This window comes from Doryrhamphus excisus, chromosome 14 (genome assembly GCF_030265055.1).
Source record: "Doryrhamphus excisus isolate RoL2022-K1 chromosome 14, RoL_Dexc_1.0, whole genome shotgun sequence".
Classification (NCBI taxonomy): Eukaryota; Metazoa; Chordata; class Actinopteri; order Syngnathiformes; family Syngnathidae; genus Doryrhamphus; species Doryrhamphus excisus.
This window is the reverse complement of record NC_080479.1, coordinates 19590537-19608531: the sequence shown is the minus strand read 5'-3', so window position 1 is coordinate 19608531 and position 17995 is coordinate 19590537. Positions and strand designations below refer to the sequence as shown.

The 17995-nt window shown below is 41.4% G+C and overlaps 1 long non-coding RNA gene across 1 annotated transcript in view; it reads left to right on the top strand.

Annotated features, from left to right (window-relative positions):
• LOC131101959 (uncharacterized) overlaps positions 1 to 17995 on the top strand; it is an 18401-nt gene extending 406 nt beyond the window's left edge. Inside the window, exons 2-3 of the long non-coding RNA XR_009119364.1 lie at positions 3647 to 3722; positions 17878 to 17995. This is a non-coding gene — a long non-coding RNA (uncharacterized LOC131101959). The remainder of the gene's footprint in view (positions 1 to 3646; positions 3723 to 17877) is intronic.

Genomic DNA, 17995 nt, shown 5'->3' with positions numbered 1-17995 from the left:
GGTATTGTTAGCTTCCTGTCATGTTAGCTTGACGTAGCACTGTGACTTGCTAGCAATCAAAATGATAAAGTTTTGACTGCAAAATATCGATTATAGGTTTCTGCGCAGAATATCAAACTTGTGCAGGAGCTTAAGTGCAAACCTTAAAAAAATATTTGTGTGTTTTTATAGCATCTAAGTTGGGCAAAATGCCATCAATTGGTACTGGTATGCTATGCACAATATGATAATGACGTGTTGCAAAAATGATAAAGCGTTGAAAAAATTTCCTAAAACATTTGCTACTCGTAATTATGAGTATTTTAACTTTATTCTTATAATATTATAACCTTTCTCTTAATCAATTCTTTTCAACAGAACAAAATAGTACTTTTTCATATCTGACAGTTTGGACTGCTCACAGACGTCATCAGGTTGGTCACGTGATGCCGGAAGCCTGCGAGCAAGCAGTCCAAATATGAAATATGAAATATTCAGATATGAAAAAGTACTATTTTAGTTTATTAAAAAGAATTGTTTAAGAGTATAGAATTTAAAAGAAAAAAATACAGCTTCATTTTGTTTTTTCCTTCATGTTATGTCTTTAAAATAAACATGAAATATATTTGATATTTTAACTTCATGATACTAAAATGACACTATATTACTATATTACTATGTTCATTATATTACTATTTTGTTGTTGTAAAATTGCATTTTTTCAATTTTTTTGTTTGTTTCCAAAGACATTTTTTTCTTTAATATTTCAGCTCTAAGCAACTGCAATTTAATAATTTTTCTGATAATATTACTGTTTTATTTTTGTTAAACTGCAACTGTTTTTTCATTATAACATTAGAACATATTAAAGTGGCAAAGTTGCATGCTTTTTACCCTCGCTGGAAAAACCTTAGGGCACTCCTGTCCTATTGGGTGTAGACTTTGGCATGGATTTCATCGTGGTGACATCATTGTAGCCTTTTTTAGCTCAGGATATAAATTCCTCAATAGATCTCTTTTTTTTTTTAAGGAAGACTGAACGATGTCTTTGTGTGCTGCATGAATAAACAATGCACCACACACACACACACACACACCCCGTACACACACAAATGTGTGTTTGCCATTCTGTGCTCGGTTTGCAGAATCCAGGTCCTGCTCAAGCCGGACCACGTTGTTAGGCGGACACCTGCACTGGTTGGTGCCTTGCCAATGTCTTTCTCTCCACTTGGCCTCATTCTGTTCTGTGGAAGACGTTTCCCCGTGCAGTGCTAGAGACGGCCTCTTTGTACTTTGTCATGGCATTTAACACATTTACACTTGAATATTACTTTATAGTCCATCATTGGGGCATGTTGTTGAAAAGCTAGTGTGCCTTCGGATTGAGCAACAAGCTGGATAAACATTCCATTCAACATGAAAATGGCTTGTCCTTCCTTAGAAACCGATCCAGTGACCTATGATCCAATGTTCACACTGACCTGAAACCTGGGTGTGTTTTTAGCTCAGCGTTGTCGTCGTTTGAGGGTTGTGAGGAACATGAGTCACAAAAGTGGGCTTGGACCATCCAGTGGTGCTGTGTTCATGAAGGCATCATCATGTATGCATGTAGTCAAGTGTAATAGTGCATCATTTTACAGCTATTTCGACCATTTCACATTAAAAGCTGAGAGTGGAAGAGTCCAATGATGCTCATTTGGTCTAACATATTTATATTATTATTATTATTTATTATAATTATATAATATATATATTATATTATTATTATTATATTATTATTTTGTATTATTTTTATATAAAAAATATTTTAAGAGACCAAGATAGTTCTTTTTTATACCTGACAGATTCCACCGCTTGCTGGCAGTCTTCATCAGAGTGGTCATGCGAGCGTGTTTACATTGCTAGCATTCTAACATTAGCCATTTTTTTATAGCTAGTCACGTATATAAACTCATAGCACCATTATGTTACATGTTAAAATGCTAACATGAACATGCTAACATTAGCATAGTAGCGTTCTTAGCCATTTTTATATTTACACATACACATCAATATGATACCAGGTGTTAGCATGCTAATGGTAGCATGTTAATATTGCTAGCATGCTAACATTAGTATAGTCATAACTAGACTCTTATATAAACACAACTAAACACAACTATTAATAATAATAATAATAATTTTATTTTTTATTTTATTTTATTTGTTTATTTGTACATTTTATTTGTATAGCGCTTTTCAAAATAACAATGGAGTTGAATAAAGCAAGTAAACAGAGTAGAAGACACACCAAAATACAACACTCATTGGTTAATACACAGTTGAGTAAAAGCGGGGCGGGGCACTATTATTATTATGCTATGCTATTATTATGCTATTACTATTATGCTAGGTGTAGCCATTTTTATAAGTAGACTATATCCTAGGTGTTTTCTAGTCATTATTATTGCTAGGTTGTACTCACGATGTATGTACGACATGTTTACAGTTGGACTCACTACATTGAAAAAAGTAATTATACGAATATGTAATAGTAACATAAGTAAGCGTCATAATAACAATAAAGAACTAGATGTCTCTTGATATGATTACATTTTCAATTGGTCTAATTTGTTAAAAAAAAAAAGTCATTTTCAATTTTAGCTTTCACAAGTTCGATGTAAGTGGCCGAATAAATTTGTGATGTCACAAATATTTCTGATTGTCACAAAACACTTGCTTGTTGTCTTGATAAATAAATAAAAATAATAAATGAATAATAATAAATCAACTTCAATCTGTAGGGAATTGTGGGTAATTCGTAGATTTCAAACATCCCTACATGCTGATTGGTTGATTTCTAATCCATGTCCACATACTTGTATCCTGTAATTAGCCTTACAAACAACAACAAATCTTAAATCTGTACTTACCCACTTCCATAAATGAGGCGTGTCAACTTTTGACTGGAAATATAAAAGAGGTCATTGTTCTGTTATACAACGGCGCTCTCTGTTGTACAAAGAGTGGTAGTACACGTACAGACGATAAGAGTGGCCTTTCTTCACTTTCATTTTTTAACCCCTGCTACCACTACAGATACATTTGTTTGGACAAATATAATGATGATTTCAACAAATAGTTCCTTATTATTATTATTATTATGAAATGGGTGTACAACAATGAATAATAGGTGTGTGAAGGTGACTATAGGGCTGTTATTTCATGTGTACAGGACTCTAATGTTATTAGAAATTCATACAGGTTTTGTATTCACATTGAATCCTTTACCTCGTTAAATGAATTTACCACGTTGGGTCTGCAAGCAATGAACTACTAAGTATAGGAACAGAACAAGGTGCCTGATAATAGAAGAAAATGTCTTGCTGGGATGAACAATTAAGATTCATGGTTGTCCCTCTGAGGGTGATTGTTGCCATGGAGACTTCCTTCCAGAACAAAAACAGACATAACAAGATTGAAAGTGTTTATTGTGTATATATTACAATATATCACAGTTTGTGACACCCTGTGTCATCTTTATTTCTTGGTCTATTGTAACCCCTTAATATACCCCCCCCCCCCCCCCCACCCTTCTTCTGCCTTCTACCCCCCAACTCCAACCCCCCAGCCGCCCTTTTAGCTTCCTCTTCACCCACTCACTCTGTCAAATGTCTTATCATTGCAGAGTTGCTGAAAATGGCATCCATCTCCTCTGTCAAGTCCCCTTGGGGTGCTGCCGCGCTGCGTTCAGGGTCCTTCAGGTAAAGGTGAAATTAATCTCCTTCGCCTGTGAGCCACACGTCACCGTTTCTTCCGCCAAGATCATTTTAATGAAGAGACACGACTGTTAAAGACTGATCACCGCCCCGAACGTGGCAACCATTCATTATCGGCGTACAAGCAGCTTGTTATTTATAGACGGTTTTTCTTTCATTTCGGAAAAGAACAGCCTTTCTTCTTTTGCCACCTGCTTCCAATCACCAACAATCAACCTCTTTGTGTTTTAGGGAAAGAAGCGCTCTGGCTATAATTACAGCATGAATGGTATCCTCTCACAGTCTTGTTATAGCAGGGGGGTTCAAATGTATCCGAGTAAGGACAGCTGATGATTCCAGGAAAAAAATGCATGTCTGATAAATATCAGTACCGATAATTATCGGCCCAGTATCAGCATAAAAATTTGATATCGGTATGTCTTTTTTTTTTTTAAATGTATGTCTGATAAATATCAGTACCGATAATTATCGGCCCAATATCAGCATAAAAATTCAATATCAGTTGATATCGGTATGTCTTTTTTTAATGTATTTTTTAAATGCATGTCTGATAAATATCAGTACTGATAATTATCGGCCCAGTATCAGCATAAAAATTTGATATCGGTATGTCTTTTTTTTTTTTAAATGTATGTCTGATAAATATCAGTACCGATAATTATCGGCCCAATATCAGCATAAAAATTCAATATCAGTTGATATCGGTATGTCTTTTTTTAATGTATTTTTTAAATGCATGTCTGATAAATATCAGTACTGATAATTATCGGCCCAATATCAGCATAAAAATTCGATATCAGTTGATATCGGTATGTCTTTTTTTTTTTTTTAAATGCATGTCTGATAAATATCAGTACCGATAATTATCGGCCCAATATCAGCATAAAAATTCGATATCGGTTGATATTGGTATGTCTTTTTTTTGTTTGTTTTTTTAATGCATGTCTGATAAATATCAGTATCGATAATTATGGACCCAATATCAGCATAAAAATTCGATATCGGTTGATATCGGTATGTCTTTTTTTTTAAGTGGATGTCTGATAAATATCAGTACCGATAATTATCGACCCAATATCAGCATAAAAATTAGATATCAGTTGATATCGGTATGTCTTTTTTTTTTTAAATGGATGTCTGATAAATATCAGTATCGATAATTATCGGCCCAATATCAGCATAAAAATTCGATATCGGTTGATATCGGTATGTCTTTTTTTTTTAAATGCATGTCTGATAAATATCAGTACCGATAATTATCAGCCCAATATCAGCATAAAAATTCGATATCAGTTGATATCGGTATGTCTTTTTTTTTTTTAAATGCATGTCTGATAAATATCAGTACCGATAATTATCGGCCCAATATCAGCATAAAAATTCGATATCGGTTGATATCGGTATGTCTTTTTTTTTAAATGGATGTCTGATAAATATCAGTATCGATAATTATCGGCCCAATATCAGCATAAAAATTCGATATCAGTTGATATCGGTATGTCTTCTTTTTTAAATGGATGTCTGATAAATATCAGTATCGATCATTATCGGCCCAATATCAGCATAAAAATTCGATATCGGTTGATATCGGTATGTCTTTTTTTTTTAATGCATGTCTGATAAATATCAGTACCGATAATTATCAGCCCAATATCAGCATAAAAATTCGATATCAGTTGATATCGGTATGTCTTTTTTTTTTTTTATGCATGTCTGATAAATATCAGTACCGATAATTATCGGCCCAATATCAGCATAAAAATTCGATATCGGTTGATATTGGTATGTCTTTTTTTTGTTTGTTTTTTTAATGCATGTCTGATAAATATCAGTATCGATAATTATGGACCCAATATCAGCATAAAAATTCGATATCGGTTGATATCGGTATGTCTTTTTTTTTAAATGGATGTCTGATAAATATCAGTACCGATAATTATCGGCCCAATATCAGCATAAAAATTCGATATCAGTTGATAACGGTATGTCTTCTTTTTTAAATGGATGTCTGATAAATATCAGTACCGATAATTATCAGCCCAATATCAGCATAAAAATTCGATATCAGTTGATATCGGTATGTCTTTTTTTTTTATGCATGTCTGATAAATATCAGTACCGATAATTATCGGCCCAATATCAGCATAAAAATTTGATATCGGTTGATATCGGTATGTCTTTTTTTAAATGCATGTCTGATAAATATCAGTACCGATATTTTCGGCCCAATATCAGCATAAAAATGAGATATCGGTATCGGATTTTGCTGTATACAGCACATATGTGTTCATTCCACCACAGCAGACAAGTCATGTTACACATATCAGTATCGGTATGGGCTGATTGCGGTATCAGAAATTGAAAGTTGTATGATATCGGCATATTGGACATCCCTAATCTCAACCAATATTTAATAAATGACGATGGATTATTATTAGTCACAGGTATACTCAGGTATCAGTAATTTTATGAGACATGCCAAGGCCGAGATCGAGTGGGAAAAGAGGTTCCGCTGTCATTCCTTGTGGAATTTTTTCCTAAATGATATTTTTGGAAGGTGCGGCGGGATGCAAGTGGGCCCTGCGGCATACGTAAAACAGGACAGCATTTTACCTTGGTGTCTATTTCTGACTCCGCATGTCACCATCACGCCGCAGTCTTCAACCTGGCAGCTTGACATGCCCCCCCTCCCCGGTCTAATGCAAAGTGACATGGCACCTGCCGCCATCTTGGCTCCATTGTTCTCCTTCCTGTGCTTCACCAAACCGATACTGACCGTGAGACATTGGCGTTTAAACAAACAGCTTCCCTTCACGTCTGACGTGCACGGGGTCGCGTCCTATCGTCCCTTGGCTGTCGGAACGCATTCATACTCATTTGAGTTGAACCGAAGTCCGCGTTTTATCTCCGCTTTTAACTCAAACATCAGGATGTCTAACATCTTCATCCGTCATCCTGGCGGGGCCCGGCTCGCATTAGCATTTAGAGCGGCTCACGGCGTTACCTTGACCGGCGGCAGCACAACAACAACATTCCCTCCTGTGAAAACTACACTGATGAAAGGCCGATTGAAGACGGCGTGTACTTGTGGACAAATGTGAACTGCTATTGCAAAAGTCAAGTGGGGGCTACACCTTGTCAGTGCTTTCCGCAGGACTGTCATGTCTTCATCAAAGTCAACAAATATGGATGTTTACAACTACAAATGAACCTTCTCCAAGACTGAGGCGGCGGTGGCTGCTCATTTGCTGTTTGTGTTTTACTATCTCGACATAACACTTCCTGTATTCGGACACCATTGGTTACTTTCCAGCCACCCACGTGGCCACCCCCACAGATTGGGTACAATCTGGACAAACGTAGCTCTGTGGTGCAGAACATTTGGTCAGCCTAACTGCCGTTTCCGCTTGGACGCATTTCACTGCGGCACACAACTTTCCGTGGGACAGAAGCGTGGAGGAGCTGTCAATAAATACGCGTCTTGCATGAATTGCATGCGGTAGCTTAGTTTTCCATGATTACTTTCCTGCTTCATGAGTGCAGCATGAGTGGACAAGGTGCAAAACTCCTGAAACCGAGGAGTCTAGAGTTAAAACAGGAGTGGAGCTGAGTTTTGAAAAGTTAGCGCTAGGTTATAAATCATGCCTCGCACGTGTATTGTATCGAAGGTTGATGCAATAAGCTTAAAAGTTGGTCAACTTTGACATTCTGTATGCTGTTGTTGACGGAAGTAGCGTTAGCTTCTATGGGCTTCTAGTATGTTTAAAATAAGGCAAAATACTTTCAAGGGGAACTGCACTTTTTCTGGAAATTTCCATCATTCCCAATCCTTATGTGAAACATGAACACATATTTCTTTCCCCTTTCTGTGCATTTTCACTCAAGAAAACAAGTTAATATGAGCTAGCTAACAATGGGCGTCATGGGAAATACTTATTTTGATGCAAAATGTGATGCCCTGGCGGCACGGCGGTCTGGTGGTTAGTGCGCAGACCTCACAGCTAGGAGACCAGGGTTCGGTCTCCGCCCTCGGCCATCTCTGTGTGGAGTTTGCATGTTCTCCCCGTGCATGCGTGGGTTTTCTCCGGGTACTCCGGTTTCCTCCCACATCCCAAAAACATGCTAGGTTAATTAGCCACTCCAAATTGTCCATAGGTATGAATGCGAGTGTGAATGGTTGTTTGTCTATATGTGCCCTGTGATTGGCTGGCGACCAGTCCAGGGTGTACCCCGCCTCTCGCCCAAAGACAGCTGGGATAGGCTCCAGCACCCCCCGCGACCCTCGTGAGGAAAAAGCGGTAGAAAATGAATGAATGAATGAATGTGATGCCCTCACAAATTTTACATACACATTTACATACCGGACTTGTATATAAACCAAGCTACAGTGATATTGTTATTGTAGTCGCTAACATGAAAAACTATTTTTTCATGTTTTGTTTTTTTCACTACTAACACGACGCCTCACTAAGCCGGAAGAGTGGATACTCAGATCTCAATTTGGCTACAAAGACCCAACAAGATGCTGGTTTACCGTCAGCATTTTTGACCTGAGGACTGGAGCACACGTCGTGTGCTGGAAGATACGGCCATCCCAAGTGTTGTCGCTGCTGTTGTTATTGAAGGAACTAGCATAAGTATGCGTATCGGTGCGTCTATGGGAAAGAGGTTTGGGTAGTGTTTTTAATCATCCGATTTGGATGGACTAATTGCAAGATACTGCAACTCGTCCATGTTATCATCAGTGTACGTGTTAATACATGATCACAGCATGGATATCAAACCATGCAACGTTGGAAGAGGGTTTTTTTTTAGAGGGCTTCATACTCGTATAGGTGTATCGCAATGACAGCATTGTAAGCTAGCTGGAATTAACTCATTTTCTCCTGTCATGATGCACGGAAAAGGAAAAGGAATATGTGTTCATGTTTTATATAAGGATTGTGGAAGATGAAAAATTCCCACAAAAGTGCAGTTTTTCTTTAAGTTCACAAGACACAGAGCTAATATGTCCTCTGTGCTTTCTTTGGACAATTTATCACAAAAAAAAAAGACGGTTCTTTGTTGCATATGTCAAGTATGTCATTAATAGCAACATTTATTTGTCGTACCTGCATGGACTTTATTTGTGTGGATAGTCTCCCACTTCTACCCCTCAGTACTTCCCCTTGGTCATATCCAAACCCCTTAAAACCGAGGACCAAGGGGAGGAGACAAGATAATTCAACTGTTCATCATAAATGTTTCTTTAACCATAAAGTGAGGTGCCTAGTACATTTACACATGATTTCAATGTTACTGTATATACAGCATTGCCTTTCCTCACAACACATTTTTTTAAAACAAATAAATAAAAACAACACATTTTCCAAACTTACATTTATTGTCCAACAACATGACAGGAAAACAGCTTTCCGGATAATTCCCACGTCCAATCTTATTTACGTCAAAGGAGAAGCAACAGGAGGATCCTCTGTTGGTGGATCTGCACGTCATCCACTCACCATCCGACCGAAGTAGGATGCAAAGTGGCGGATCCACTGGCTGCAACACAAGACACGAGCAGGGACGGCAAGCAGGACCCATGTCCTGTGTTGCAGCCCCCGGTCCAGCCATGTGGATATCTAACCTTCAGCGGCGGCCTGCAGCAAGGAAGACAGACCAACAGATTAACGATTAAGTGCATGGAAACAAGGAAAAGAGATGGAAAAATCAAAGAAATCCCAGCAGAGACGAGCAGGAGGATCTAGACAACGTATGGATCCAAAGTTTCCCAGTGGAAGCACATTAATGATCCAAAGTATCCCAGTGGAAGAACATTAACGACGATGCTAATGATCACTTAAACGTGTGCCACCTCTGTGCTGGCGCCTGGTTCATCACTGGAGAACATTTCCTTTTTAAAGAAGTAGCCTGCTCAGATGGAGAGAAATAAGTTCCTTCGGCCCAAATTGCCTGGAGGCCGAGAAAGTTAATGACTGCTGGTCCCAGGAGGAAACATCCAAAAATGGAAGGCAGAAGGCTAATGTGTGCCAACGTGCATCCAGGGAGGAGATGACAAGCAAACTATCCCAAAGACATCTGCAAACATCCGTCATGTCCCCCGTGGTCTTACTGTGGAGCACGTGAAAGATCTGAGCTTCAGGAAAAACAACATTTTGGAGAATCCTTTGACATTCCTTCCTTATTTCCCATCTGGACTGAGGACATCAGAGGACACTTGAAAGAAAGGAGAAGGACACAGGAACCAGAGAAAAGAACTGATGGAAGAGCTGGGAGTGAAGGGGTGGGAGGGGGCAACATCTACTGAACATCTTTTAGGTTGTAAAGCAGAACACAAAACACATCATGTGGGATTTGGAGTAGGATGAAAGATTTCTGAAGGAGAATGTCCGGCCATCTTGTTGGTGACCTCAAGCTGAAAGCAGGACAATGATCCAAAACACACCATCAAGTCCACCTCGGAATGGCTGGTTCCTGATTTGGTAGTTTTTTTGCATATTTGTCACACTCATATGTTCAATTCCAACCAAAATGACCTCACGACCGCAGCCACGACTCATCCAAGAGGTCACAAAAGACCCCGCAACAACATCCAAAGAAGTGCAGGCCACACTTGCCTCAGTAAAGGTCAGTGTTCATGACCCTACCACCCTACCATAAGAAAAACACTGGGCAAAATACGGTGGTGGTAGTGTGGTGGTCTGAGACTGTTTTGCTGCTTGCTGTGATAAATGGAAGCATGAATTGTGCTGAAGGAGAATGTCCGGCCATCTTGTTGGTGACCTCAAGCTGAAAGCAGGACAATGATCCAAAACACACCATCAAGTCCACCTCGGAATGGCTGGTTCCTGATTTGGTAGTTTTTTTGCATATTTGTCACACTCAAATGTTCACACCCAACCAAAATGACCTCACGACCGCAGCCACGACTCATCCAAGAGGTCACAAAAGACCCCGCAACAACATCCAAAGAAGTGCCGGCCCCACTTGCCTCAGTAAAGGTCAGTGTTCATGACCCTACCACCCTACCATAAGAAAAACACTGGGCAAAATACGGTGGTGGTAGTGTGATGGTCTGGGGCTGTTTTGCTGCTTGCTGTGATAAATGGAAGCATGAATTGTGCTGAAGGAGAATGTCCGGCCATCTTGTTGGTGACCTCAAGCTGAAAGCAATGATCCAAAACACACCATCAAGTCCACCTCGGAATGGCTGGTTCCTGATTTGGTAGTTTTTTTGCATATTTGTCACACTCAAATGTTCACATCCAACCAAAATGACCTCACGACCGCAGCCACGACTCATCCAAGAGGTCACAAAAGACCCCGCAACAACATCCAAAGAAGTGCAGGCCCCACTTGCCTCAGTAAAGGTCAGTGTTCATGACCCTACCACCCTACCATAAAGAAAAACACTGGGCAAAATACGGTGGTGGTAGTGTGATGGTCTGGGGCTGTTTTGCTGCTTGCTGTGATAAATGGAAGCATGAATTGTACTGAAGGAGAATGTCCGGCCATCTTGTTGGTGACCTCAAGCTGAAAGCAGGACAATGATCCAAAACACACCATCAAGTCCACCTCGGAATGGCTGGTTCCTGATTTGGTAGTTTTTTTTGCATATTTGTCACACTCATATGTTCAATTCCAACCAAAATGACCTCACGACCGCAGCCACGACTCATCCAAGAGGTCACAAAAGACCCCGCAACAACATCCAAAGAAGTGCAGGCCCCACTTGCCTCAGTTAAGGTCAGTGTTCATGACCGTACCATAAGAAAGACACTGGGCAAAATACGGTGGTGGTAGTGTGATGGTCTGGGGCTGTTTTGCTGCTTGCTGTGATAAATGGAAGCATAAATTATACTGAAGGAGAATGTCCGGCCATCTTGTTGGTGACCTCAAGCTGAAAGCAGGACAATGATCCAAAACACACCATCAAGTCCACCTCTGAATGGCTTTAGACTTTGGAGTGGTCTAGTCCAAGTCCTTGGAAAAGCTGGAAAAGCCTCCAATGTGGCCGAATGAATGACAACAATTCCTCCACAGCTGGAAGAGACTCATTGCAAGTTAGCACAAACACTTGATTGCAGTTGTTGCAGTGTGGTGCTCTATACTTCAAATGTACATTTTAAGAACTAGAAAAGTATATTGTTCTTGAGAAACACAAAGTTCTCAGTATTAGTTCATGCATCTCAAGCAAAAATCCTCCCCAAAAGTGCAGTTTTCCTTTAAGGAGCCACAGTGGGAGTGGCTATGATTGCTGACTCTCCAGCAGGGTTCATTTGCACAGACGCATGGATTCCTCCCTTTGTTGTTCCCTTATTCCCTTAACCTTTTACTGCAAAGAAGACCCTAGCGCCTCTTTTGTGAGGGCTGCTGAATGAGCCTCTGTTCTCTGGTGCTCCGGATGGTGCCGTCAAACAAACCCGGCGTGATTATGCAAACTAATCCCAATCGGACACTGGGAAAAAAAAACTCATGTCCACGCATGATTCTGCTACTTGAATGCAACTGGAATTATTGACTCTCAGACAGTCAGCAACATCATCTCCATCCATCCATCCATCCATCCATCCATCCTGCATGCTATATATGACAATGCTGCAGTGACCTTGCCCTTGTTCTTTGTTCAGGTCATCCATCCATCCATCCATCCATCCATCCGCCGTGTGACAGGAAGACTAATGTGTGGATCACAAGGCCTCACAACAACAAATACGATTCAAACCAAACTCCTGAAGGCTGTAGGAAACTCGATTCCTTCACTGACTCAAATTCTTATGAGTCACTCACTGAAGTGACTCAGGGACTCGATTCACTCAGTGAAACTCAGCCGTCGTCAAGAACCCTTGAGTCGGTGAAACTCGAGCCTTTGTGAAGCGGTCGTAAATTGGTGAAAGCGGAGTCAGTGAAATTCGAGTCTTTGTAACTATGAGTCAGTGAGTAAGTGAAACTTGAGTCTTCATTGGTGAGTCAGTGAAACATGAAGCACCCATGAGTCGATTAACTCGAGTCTTTTGCGAGGACCCTCTGAATCAGTGAAACGCAAGTCTTCATTGAACACCCTTGAGTCGGTGAAAGTCGAGTCTTTGTGGAGCACCCGCAGGTCGATTAACTTGGCACCCTTTGAGTCAGTGAAACGTGAGTAGTCATCAAGACCCGTGAGTCAGTGAAACTCGAATCTTTGGAGAGAACCAATGAGTCAGTGAAAGTTGAGTCTTTGTAGCAATGAGTCAGTCAAACTCAAGTCTTTGTTGAGCACCTGTGAGTAAGTGAAACTTGAGTCTTCATTGGTGAGTCAGTGAAACATGAAGCACCCATGAGTCGATTAACTCGAGTCTTTTGCGAGGACCCTCTGAGTCATGAAAATCAAGTCTTCATTGAACACCCTTGAGTCGGTGAAAGTCGAGTCTTTGTGGAGCACCCGTAGGTCGATTAACTTGGCACCCTTTGAGTCAGTGAAACGTGAGTAGTCAATCAGTGAAACTCGAATCTTTGGAGAGAACCAATGAGTCAGTGAAATTCGAGTCGTTGTAGCTATGAGTCAGTCAAACTCAAGTCTTTGTTGAGCACTCGTGAGTAAGTGAAACTCGAGTCTTCATTGGTGAATCAGTGACACGAATCTTCGTGGAGCACCCATGAGTCGATTAACTCGAGTCTTTTTCGAGGACCCTCTGAGTCAGTGAAACGCAAGTCTTCATTGAACACCCTTGAGTCGGTGATAGTCAAGTCTTTGTGGAGCACCCATAGGTCGATTAACTTGGCACCCTTTGAGTCAGTGAAACGTGACTAGTCATCAAGCACCATGAGTCAGTGAAACTCGAATCTTTGGAGAGAACCAATGAGTCAGTCAAACTCAAGTCTTTGTTGAGCACCTGTGAGCGAGTGAAACTTGAGTCTTCATTGGTGAGTCAGTGAAACATGAAGTACCCATGTGTCAATTAACTTGAGTCTTTTGTGAGGACCCTCTGAGTCAGTGAAACGCAAGTCTTCATTGAACACCCTTGAGTCGGTGAAAGTCGAATCTTTGTGGAGCACCCGTAGGTCGATTAACTTGGCACCCTTTGAGTCAGTGAAACGTGAGTAGTCATCAAGTCCCGTGAATCAGTGAAACTCGAATCTTTGGAGAGAACCAATGAGTCTGTGAAATTCGAGTCTTTGTAGCTATGAGTCGGTCAAACTCAAGTCTTTGTTGATCACCTGTGAGTAAGTGAAACTCGAGTCTTCATTGGTGAGTCAGTGAAACGCGAATCTTCGTGGAGCACCCATGAGTCGATTAACTCGAGTCTTTTGCGAGGACCCTCTGAGTCATGAAAATCAAGTCTTCATTGAACACCCTTGAGTCGGTGAAAGTCGAGTCTTTGTGGAGCACCCGTAGGTCGATTAACTTGGCACCCTTTGAGTCAGTGAAACGTGAGTCGTCATCAAGTCCCGTGAATCAGTGAAACCCGAATCTTTGGAGAGAACCAATGAGTCAGTGAAATTCGAGTCGTTGTAGCTATGAGTCAGTCAAACTCAAGTCTTTGTTGAGCACCTGTGAGGAAGTGAAACTCAAGTCTTCATTGGTGAGTCAGTGAAACATGAAGCACCCATGGGTTGATTAACTTGAGTCTTTTGCGAGGACCCTCTGAGTCAGTGAAACGCAAGTCTTCATTGAACACCCTTGAGTCGGTGATAGTCAAGTCTTTGTGGAGCACCCGTAGGTCGATTAACTTGGCACCCTTTGAGTCAGTGAAACGTGAGTAGTCATCAAGCCCCGTGAATCAGTGAAACTCGAATCTTTGGAGAGAACCAATGAGTCAGTGAAAGTTGAGTCTTTGGAGCTATGAGTCAGTCAAACTCATGTCTTTGTTGATCACCCGTGAGTAAGTGAAACTTGAGTCTTCATTGGTGAGTCAGTGAAACGCGAATCTTTGTGGAGCACCCATGAGTCGATTAACTCGAGTCTTTTGCGAGGACCCTCTGAGTCAGTGAAATTTGAGTCTTTGCAGCAATGAGTCAGTCAAACACAAGTCTTTGTTGAGCACCTGTGAGTAAGTGAAACTCAAGTCTTCATTGGTGAATCAGTGACACGAATCTTCATGGAGCACCCATGAGTCGATTAACTTGAGTCTTTTGCGAGGACCCTCTGAATCAGTGAAACGCAAATCTTCATTGAACACCCTTGAGTCGGTGAAAGTCGAGTCTTTGTGGAGCACCCATAGGTCGATTAACTTGGCACCCTTTGAGTCAGTGAAACGTGAGTAGTCATCAAGTCCCGTGAATCAGTGAAACTCGAATCTTTGGAGAGAACCAATGAGTCAGTGAAAGTCGAGTCTTTGTAGCTATGAGTCAGTCAAACTCAAGTCTTTGTTGATCACCTGTGAGTAAGTGAAACTCGAGTCTTCATTGGTGAGTCAGTGAAACGCGAATCTTCGTGGAGCACCCATGAGTCGATTAACTTGAGTCTTTTGCGAGGACCCTCTGAATCAGTGAAACGCAAGTCTTCATTGAACACCCTTGAGTCGGTGAAAGTCGAGTCTTTGTGGAGCACCCGTAGGTCGATTAACTTGGCACCCTTTGAGTCAGTGAAACGTGAGTAGTCAATCAGTGAAACTCGAATCTTTGGAGAGAACCAATGAGTCAGTGAAATTCGAGTCGTTGTAGCAATGAGTCAGTCAAACACAAGTCTTTGTTGAGCACCTGTGAGTAAGTGAAACTCAAGTCTTCATTGGTGAATCAGTGACACGAATCTTCGTGGAGCACCCATGAGTCGATTAACTTGAGTCTTTTGCGAGGACCCTCTGAATCAGTGAAACGCAAGTCTTCATTGAACACCCTTGAGTCGGTGAAAGTCGAGTCTTTGTGGAGCACTCGTAGGTCGATTAACTTGGCACCCTTTGAGTCAGTGAAACGTGAGTAGTCAATCAGTGAAACTCGAATCTTTGGAGAGAACCAATGAGTCAGTGAAATTCGAGTCGTTGTAGCTATGAGTCAGTCAAACTCAAGTCTTTGTTGAGCACTCGTGAGTAAGTGAAACTCGAGTCTTCATTGGTGAATCAGTGACACGAATCTTCGTGGAGCACCCATGAGTCGATTAAATCGAGTCTTTTGCGAGGACCCTCTGAGTCAGTGAAACGCAAGTCTTCATTGAACACCCTTGAGTCGGTGAAAGTCGAGTCTTTGTGGAGCACTCGTAGGTCGATTAACTTGGCACCCTTTGAGTCAGTGAAACGTGAGTAGTCATCAAGCCCCATGAGTCAGTGAAACTCGAATCTTTGGAGAGAACCAATGAGTCAGTGAAATTCGAGTCTTTGTAGCTATGAGTCAGTCAAACTCAAGTCTTTGTTGAGCACCTGTGAGGAAGTGAAACTTGAGTCTTCATTGGTGAGTCAGTGAAACATGAAGCACCCATGAGTCGATTAACTTGAATCTTTTGCGAGGACCCTCTGAGTCATGAAACGTCTTCATTGAACACCCTTGAGTCGGTGAAAGTCGAGTCTTTGTGGAGCACCCATGGGTCGATTAACTTGGCACCCTTTGAGTCAGTGAAACGTGAGTAGTCATCAAGCCCCGTGAGTCGGTGAAACTCGAATCTTTGGAGAGAACCAATGAGTCAGTGAAATTCGAGTCTCTGTAGCTATGAGTCGGTCAAACTCAAGTCTTTGTTGAGCACCCGTGAGTAAGTGAAACTCGAGTCTTCATTGGTGAGTCAGTGAAACTCAAATCTTTGTGGAGCACCCATGCGTCGATTAACTCGAGTCTTTTGCGAGGACCCTCTGAGTCAGTGAAACGCAAGTCTTCATCGAACACCCTTGAGTCGGTGAAAGTCAAGCTATCTGAACCAAACATTTGTGTTATAAAGTAAACGTGGTGATAAAGTAAACAAGTGTCACGTATGTCATTAATATCACGTAGCCAAGGAACCCAAGAGGCACATACGACCTATTATGACCTTACTGCTTATTAGTCATGAATCCAAGTGGGTGATCACACTCGCTGCAGGAGCGAGCTAATGTTTGACATCATCATCATCATCATCACCACCATGCTGGAAGAGGACATTGCATCCCAAAACGTACAAACGCGGGGCACAATCAGGAACGTATATCCAAACCAAGCAAGGAGTCAGAGTTGCATTTTTGGGAAGAGTGCTGACAGGACATGATGGGATACGTGAGACTGGCATTCCCAGGGAATAAAAGTGCAGCATCAGCATTTTGATGCGGGGAATAAAGACATGCATTACCTCCTAATCTCATTGCTTTTTATTCCTGCAGCAGCTGCTCTGCCTGACAGACTGGCTGACTCGGCCTCGGCGGGAAATCGGGAGTTCATTTAAGTCCTCTGGTGGAAATCCGTTTATCCGTGGACTGCACACACACACACACACACGCGTGCTCGTACCGTCTTTAGCGTGGACGCCAGCAGCCAGCCTGACAGCGACTGATAAAGATTTGGTCTGCAATAAAGTGAGGAGCGGGGAGATGTGGCGGCCGTGGACTGGTTAGGCTCCGACCATACCGGTGGCCATGTAGACAATTCAGGAAATGGAGTTATCGCCACCCCCGTGTGAGTAATGGTCTCACCTTGGCCACCCCCATGAAAAATGCTAAACATAAGGGGGTCAAAATGGCAAACTGCAATCACAATATTTGAAATGCGTTATTAGATTGTGCAGGTGTGTCTAATAAAGTGGCCAGTGTGTGTCATGAATGAGGAATACATGCAATGATAAACACAATTAGATGCCTCATTAAATAGAGAAACTTAAATAGTCTTCATTTGACAACAAAATAAACTTCTTGTTATGATATTTCTCAATTTAAAATATAAAATAAAATATAAACTATAATAACGTACCATTCGGATGTAGATGTCCTGGAACCGGTCCTGGTCCTGATAGATCAAGACAAGGGTGCCATTGTCACAATCACACACACACACACACACACTCACACACCAAACTCCATTCTCAAATCAAGCGCTTCTTTTGCCAACTTCATCTCGTCGTTTCAGCTGAAAGTCACAGGAGCAGCGATCGTGGCCGCCTTGCTGGGCTTCATGCTCGCATCTCGGCGGGGTTCACCTTCCTCCTCCTCCAAAGTGCAGCCTCAAAATAGCCGATGACACATTTTTTTTTCTCTCTCTCTCCCTGCAGCACTTCGGCATGAATCCACCGGGAGTCTTGATTCTGTACCAGAGCGACATCTCGAGTTGTGACACAGTTCTTACAGACCATAATAATCATCATTATTGAGGATCTTTAATGCATGTCC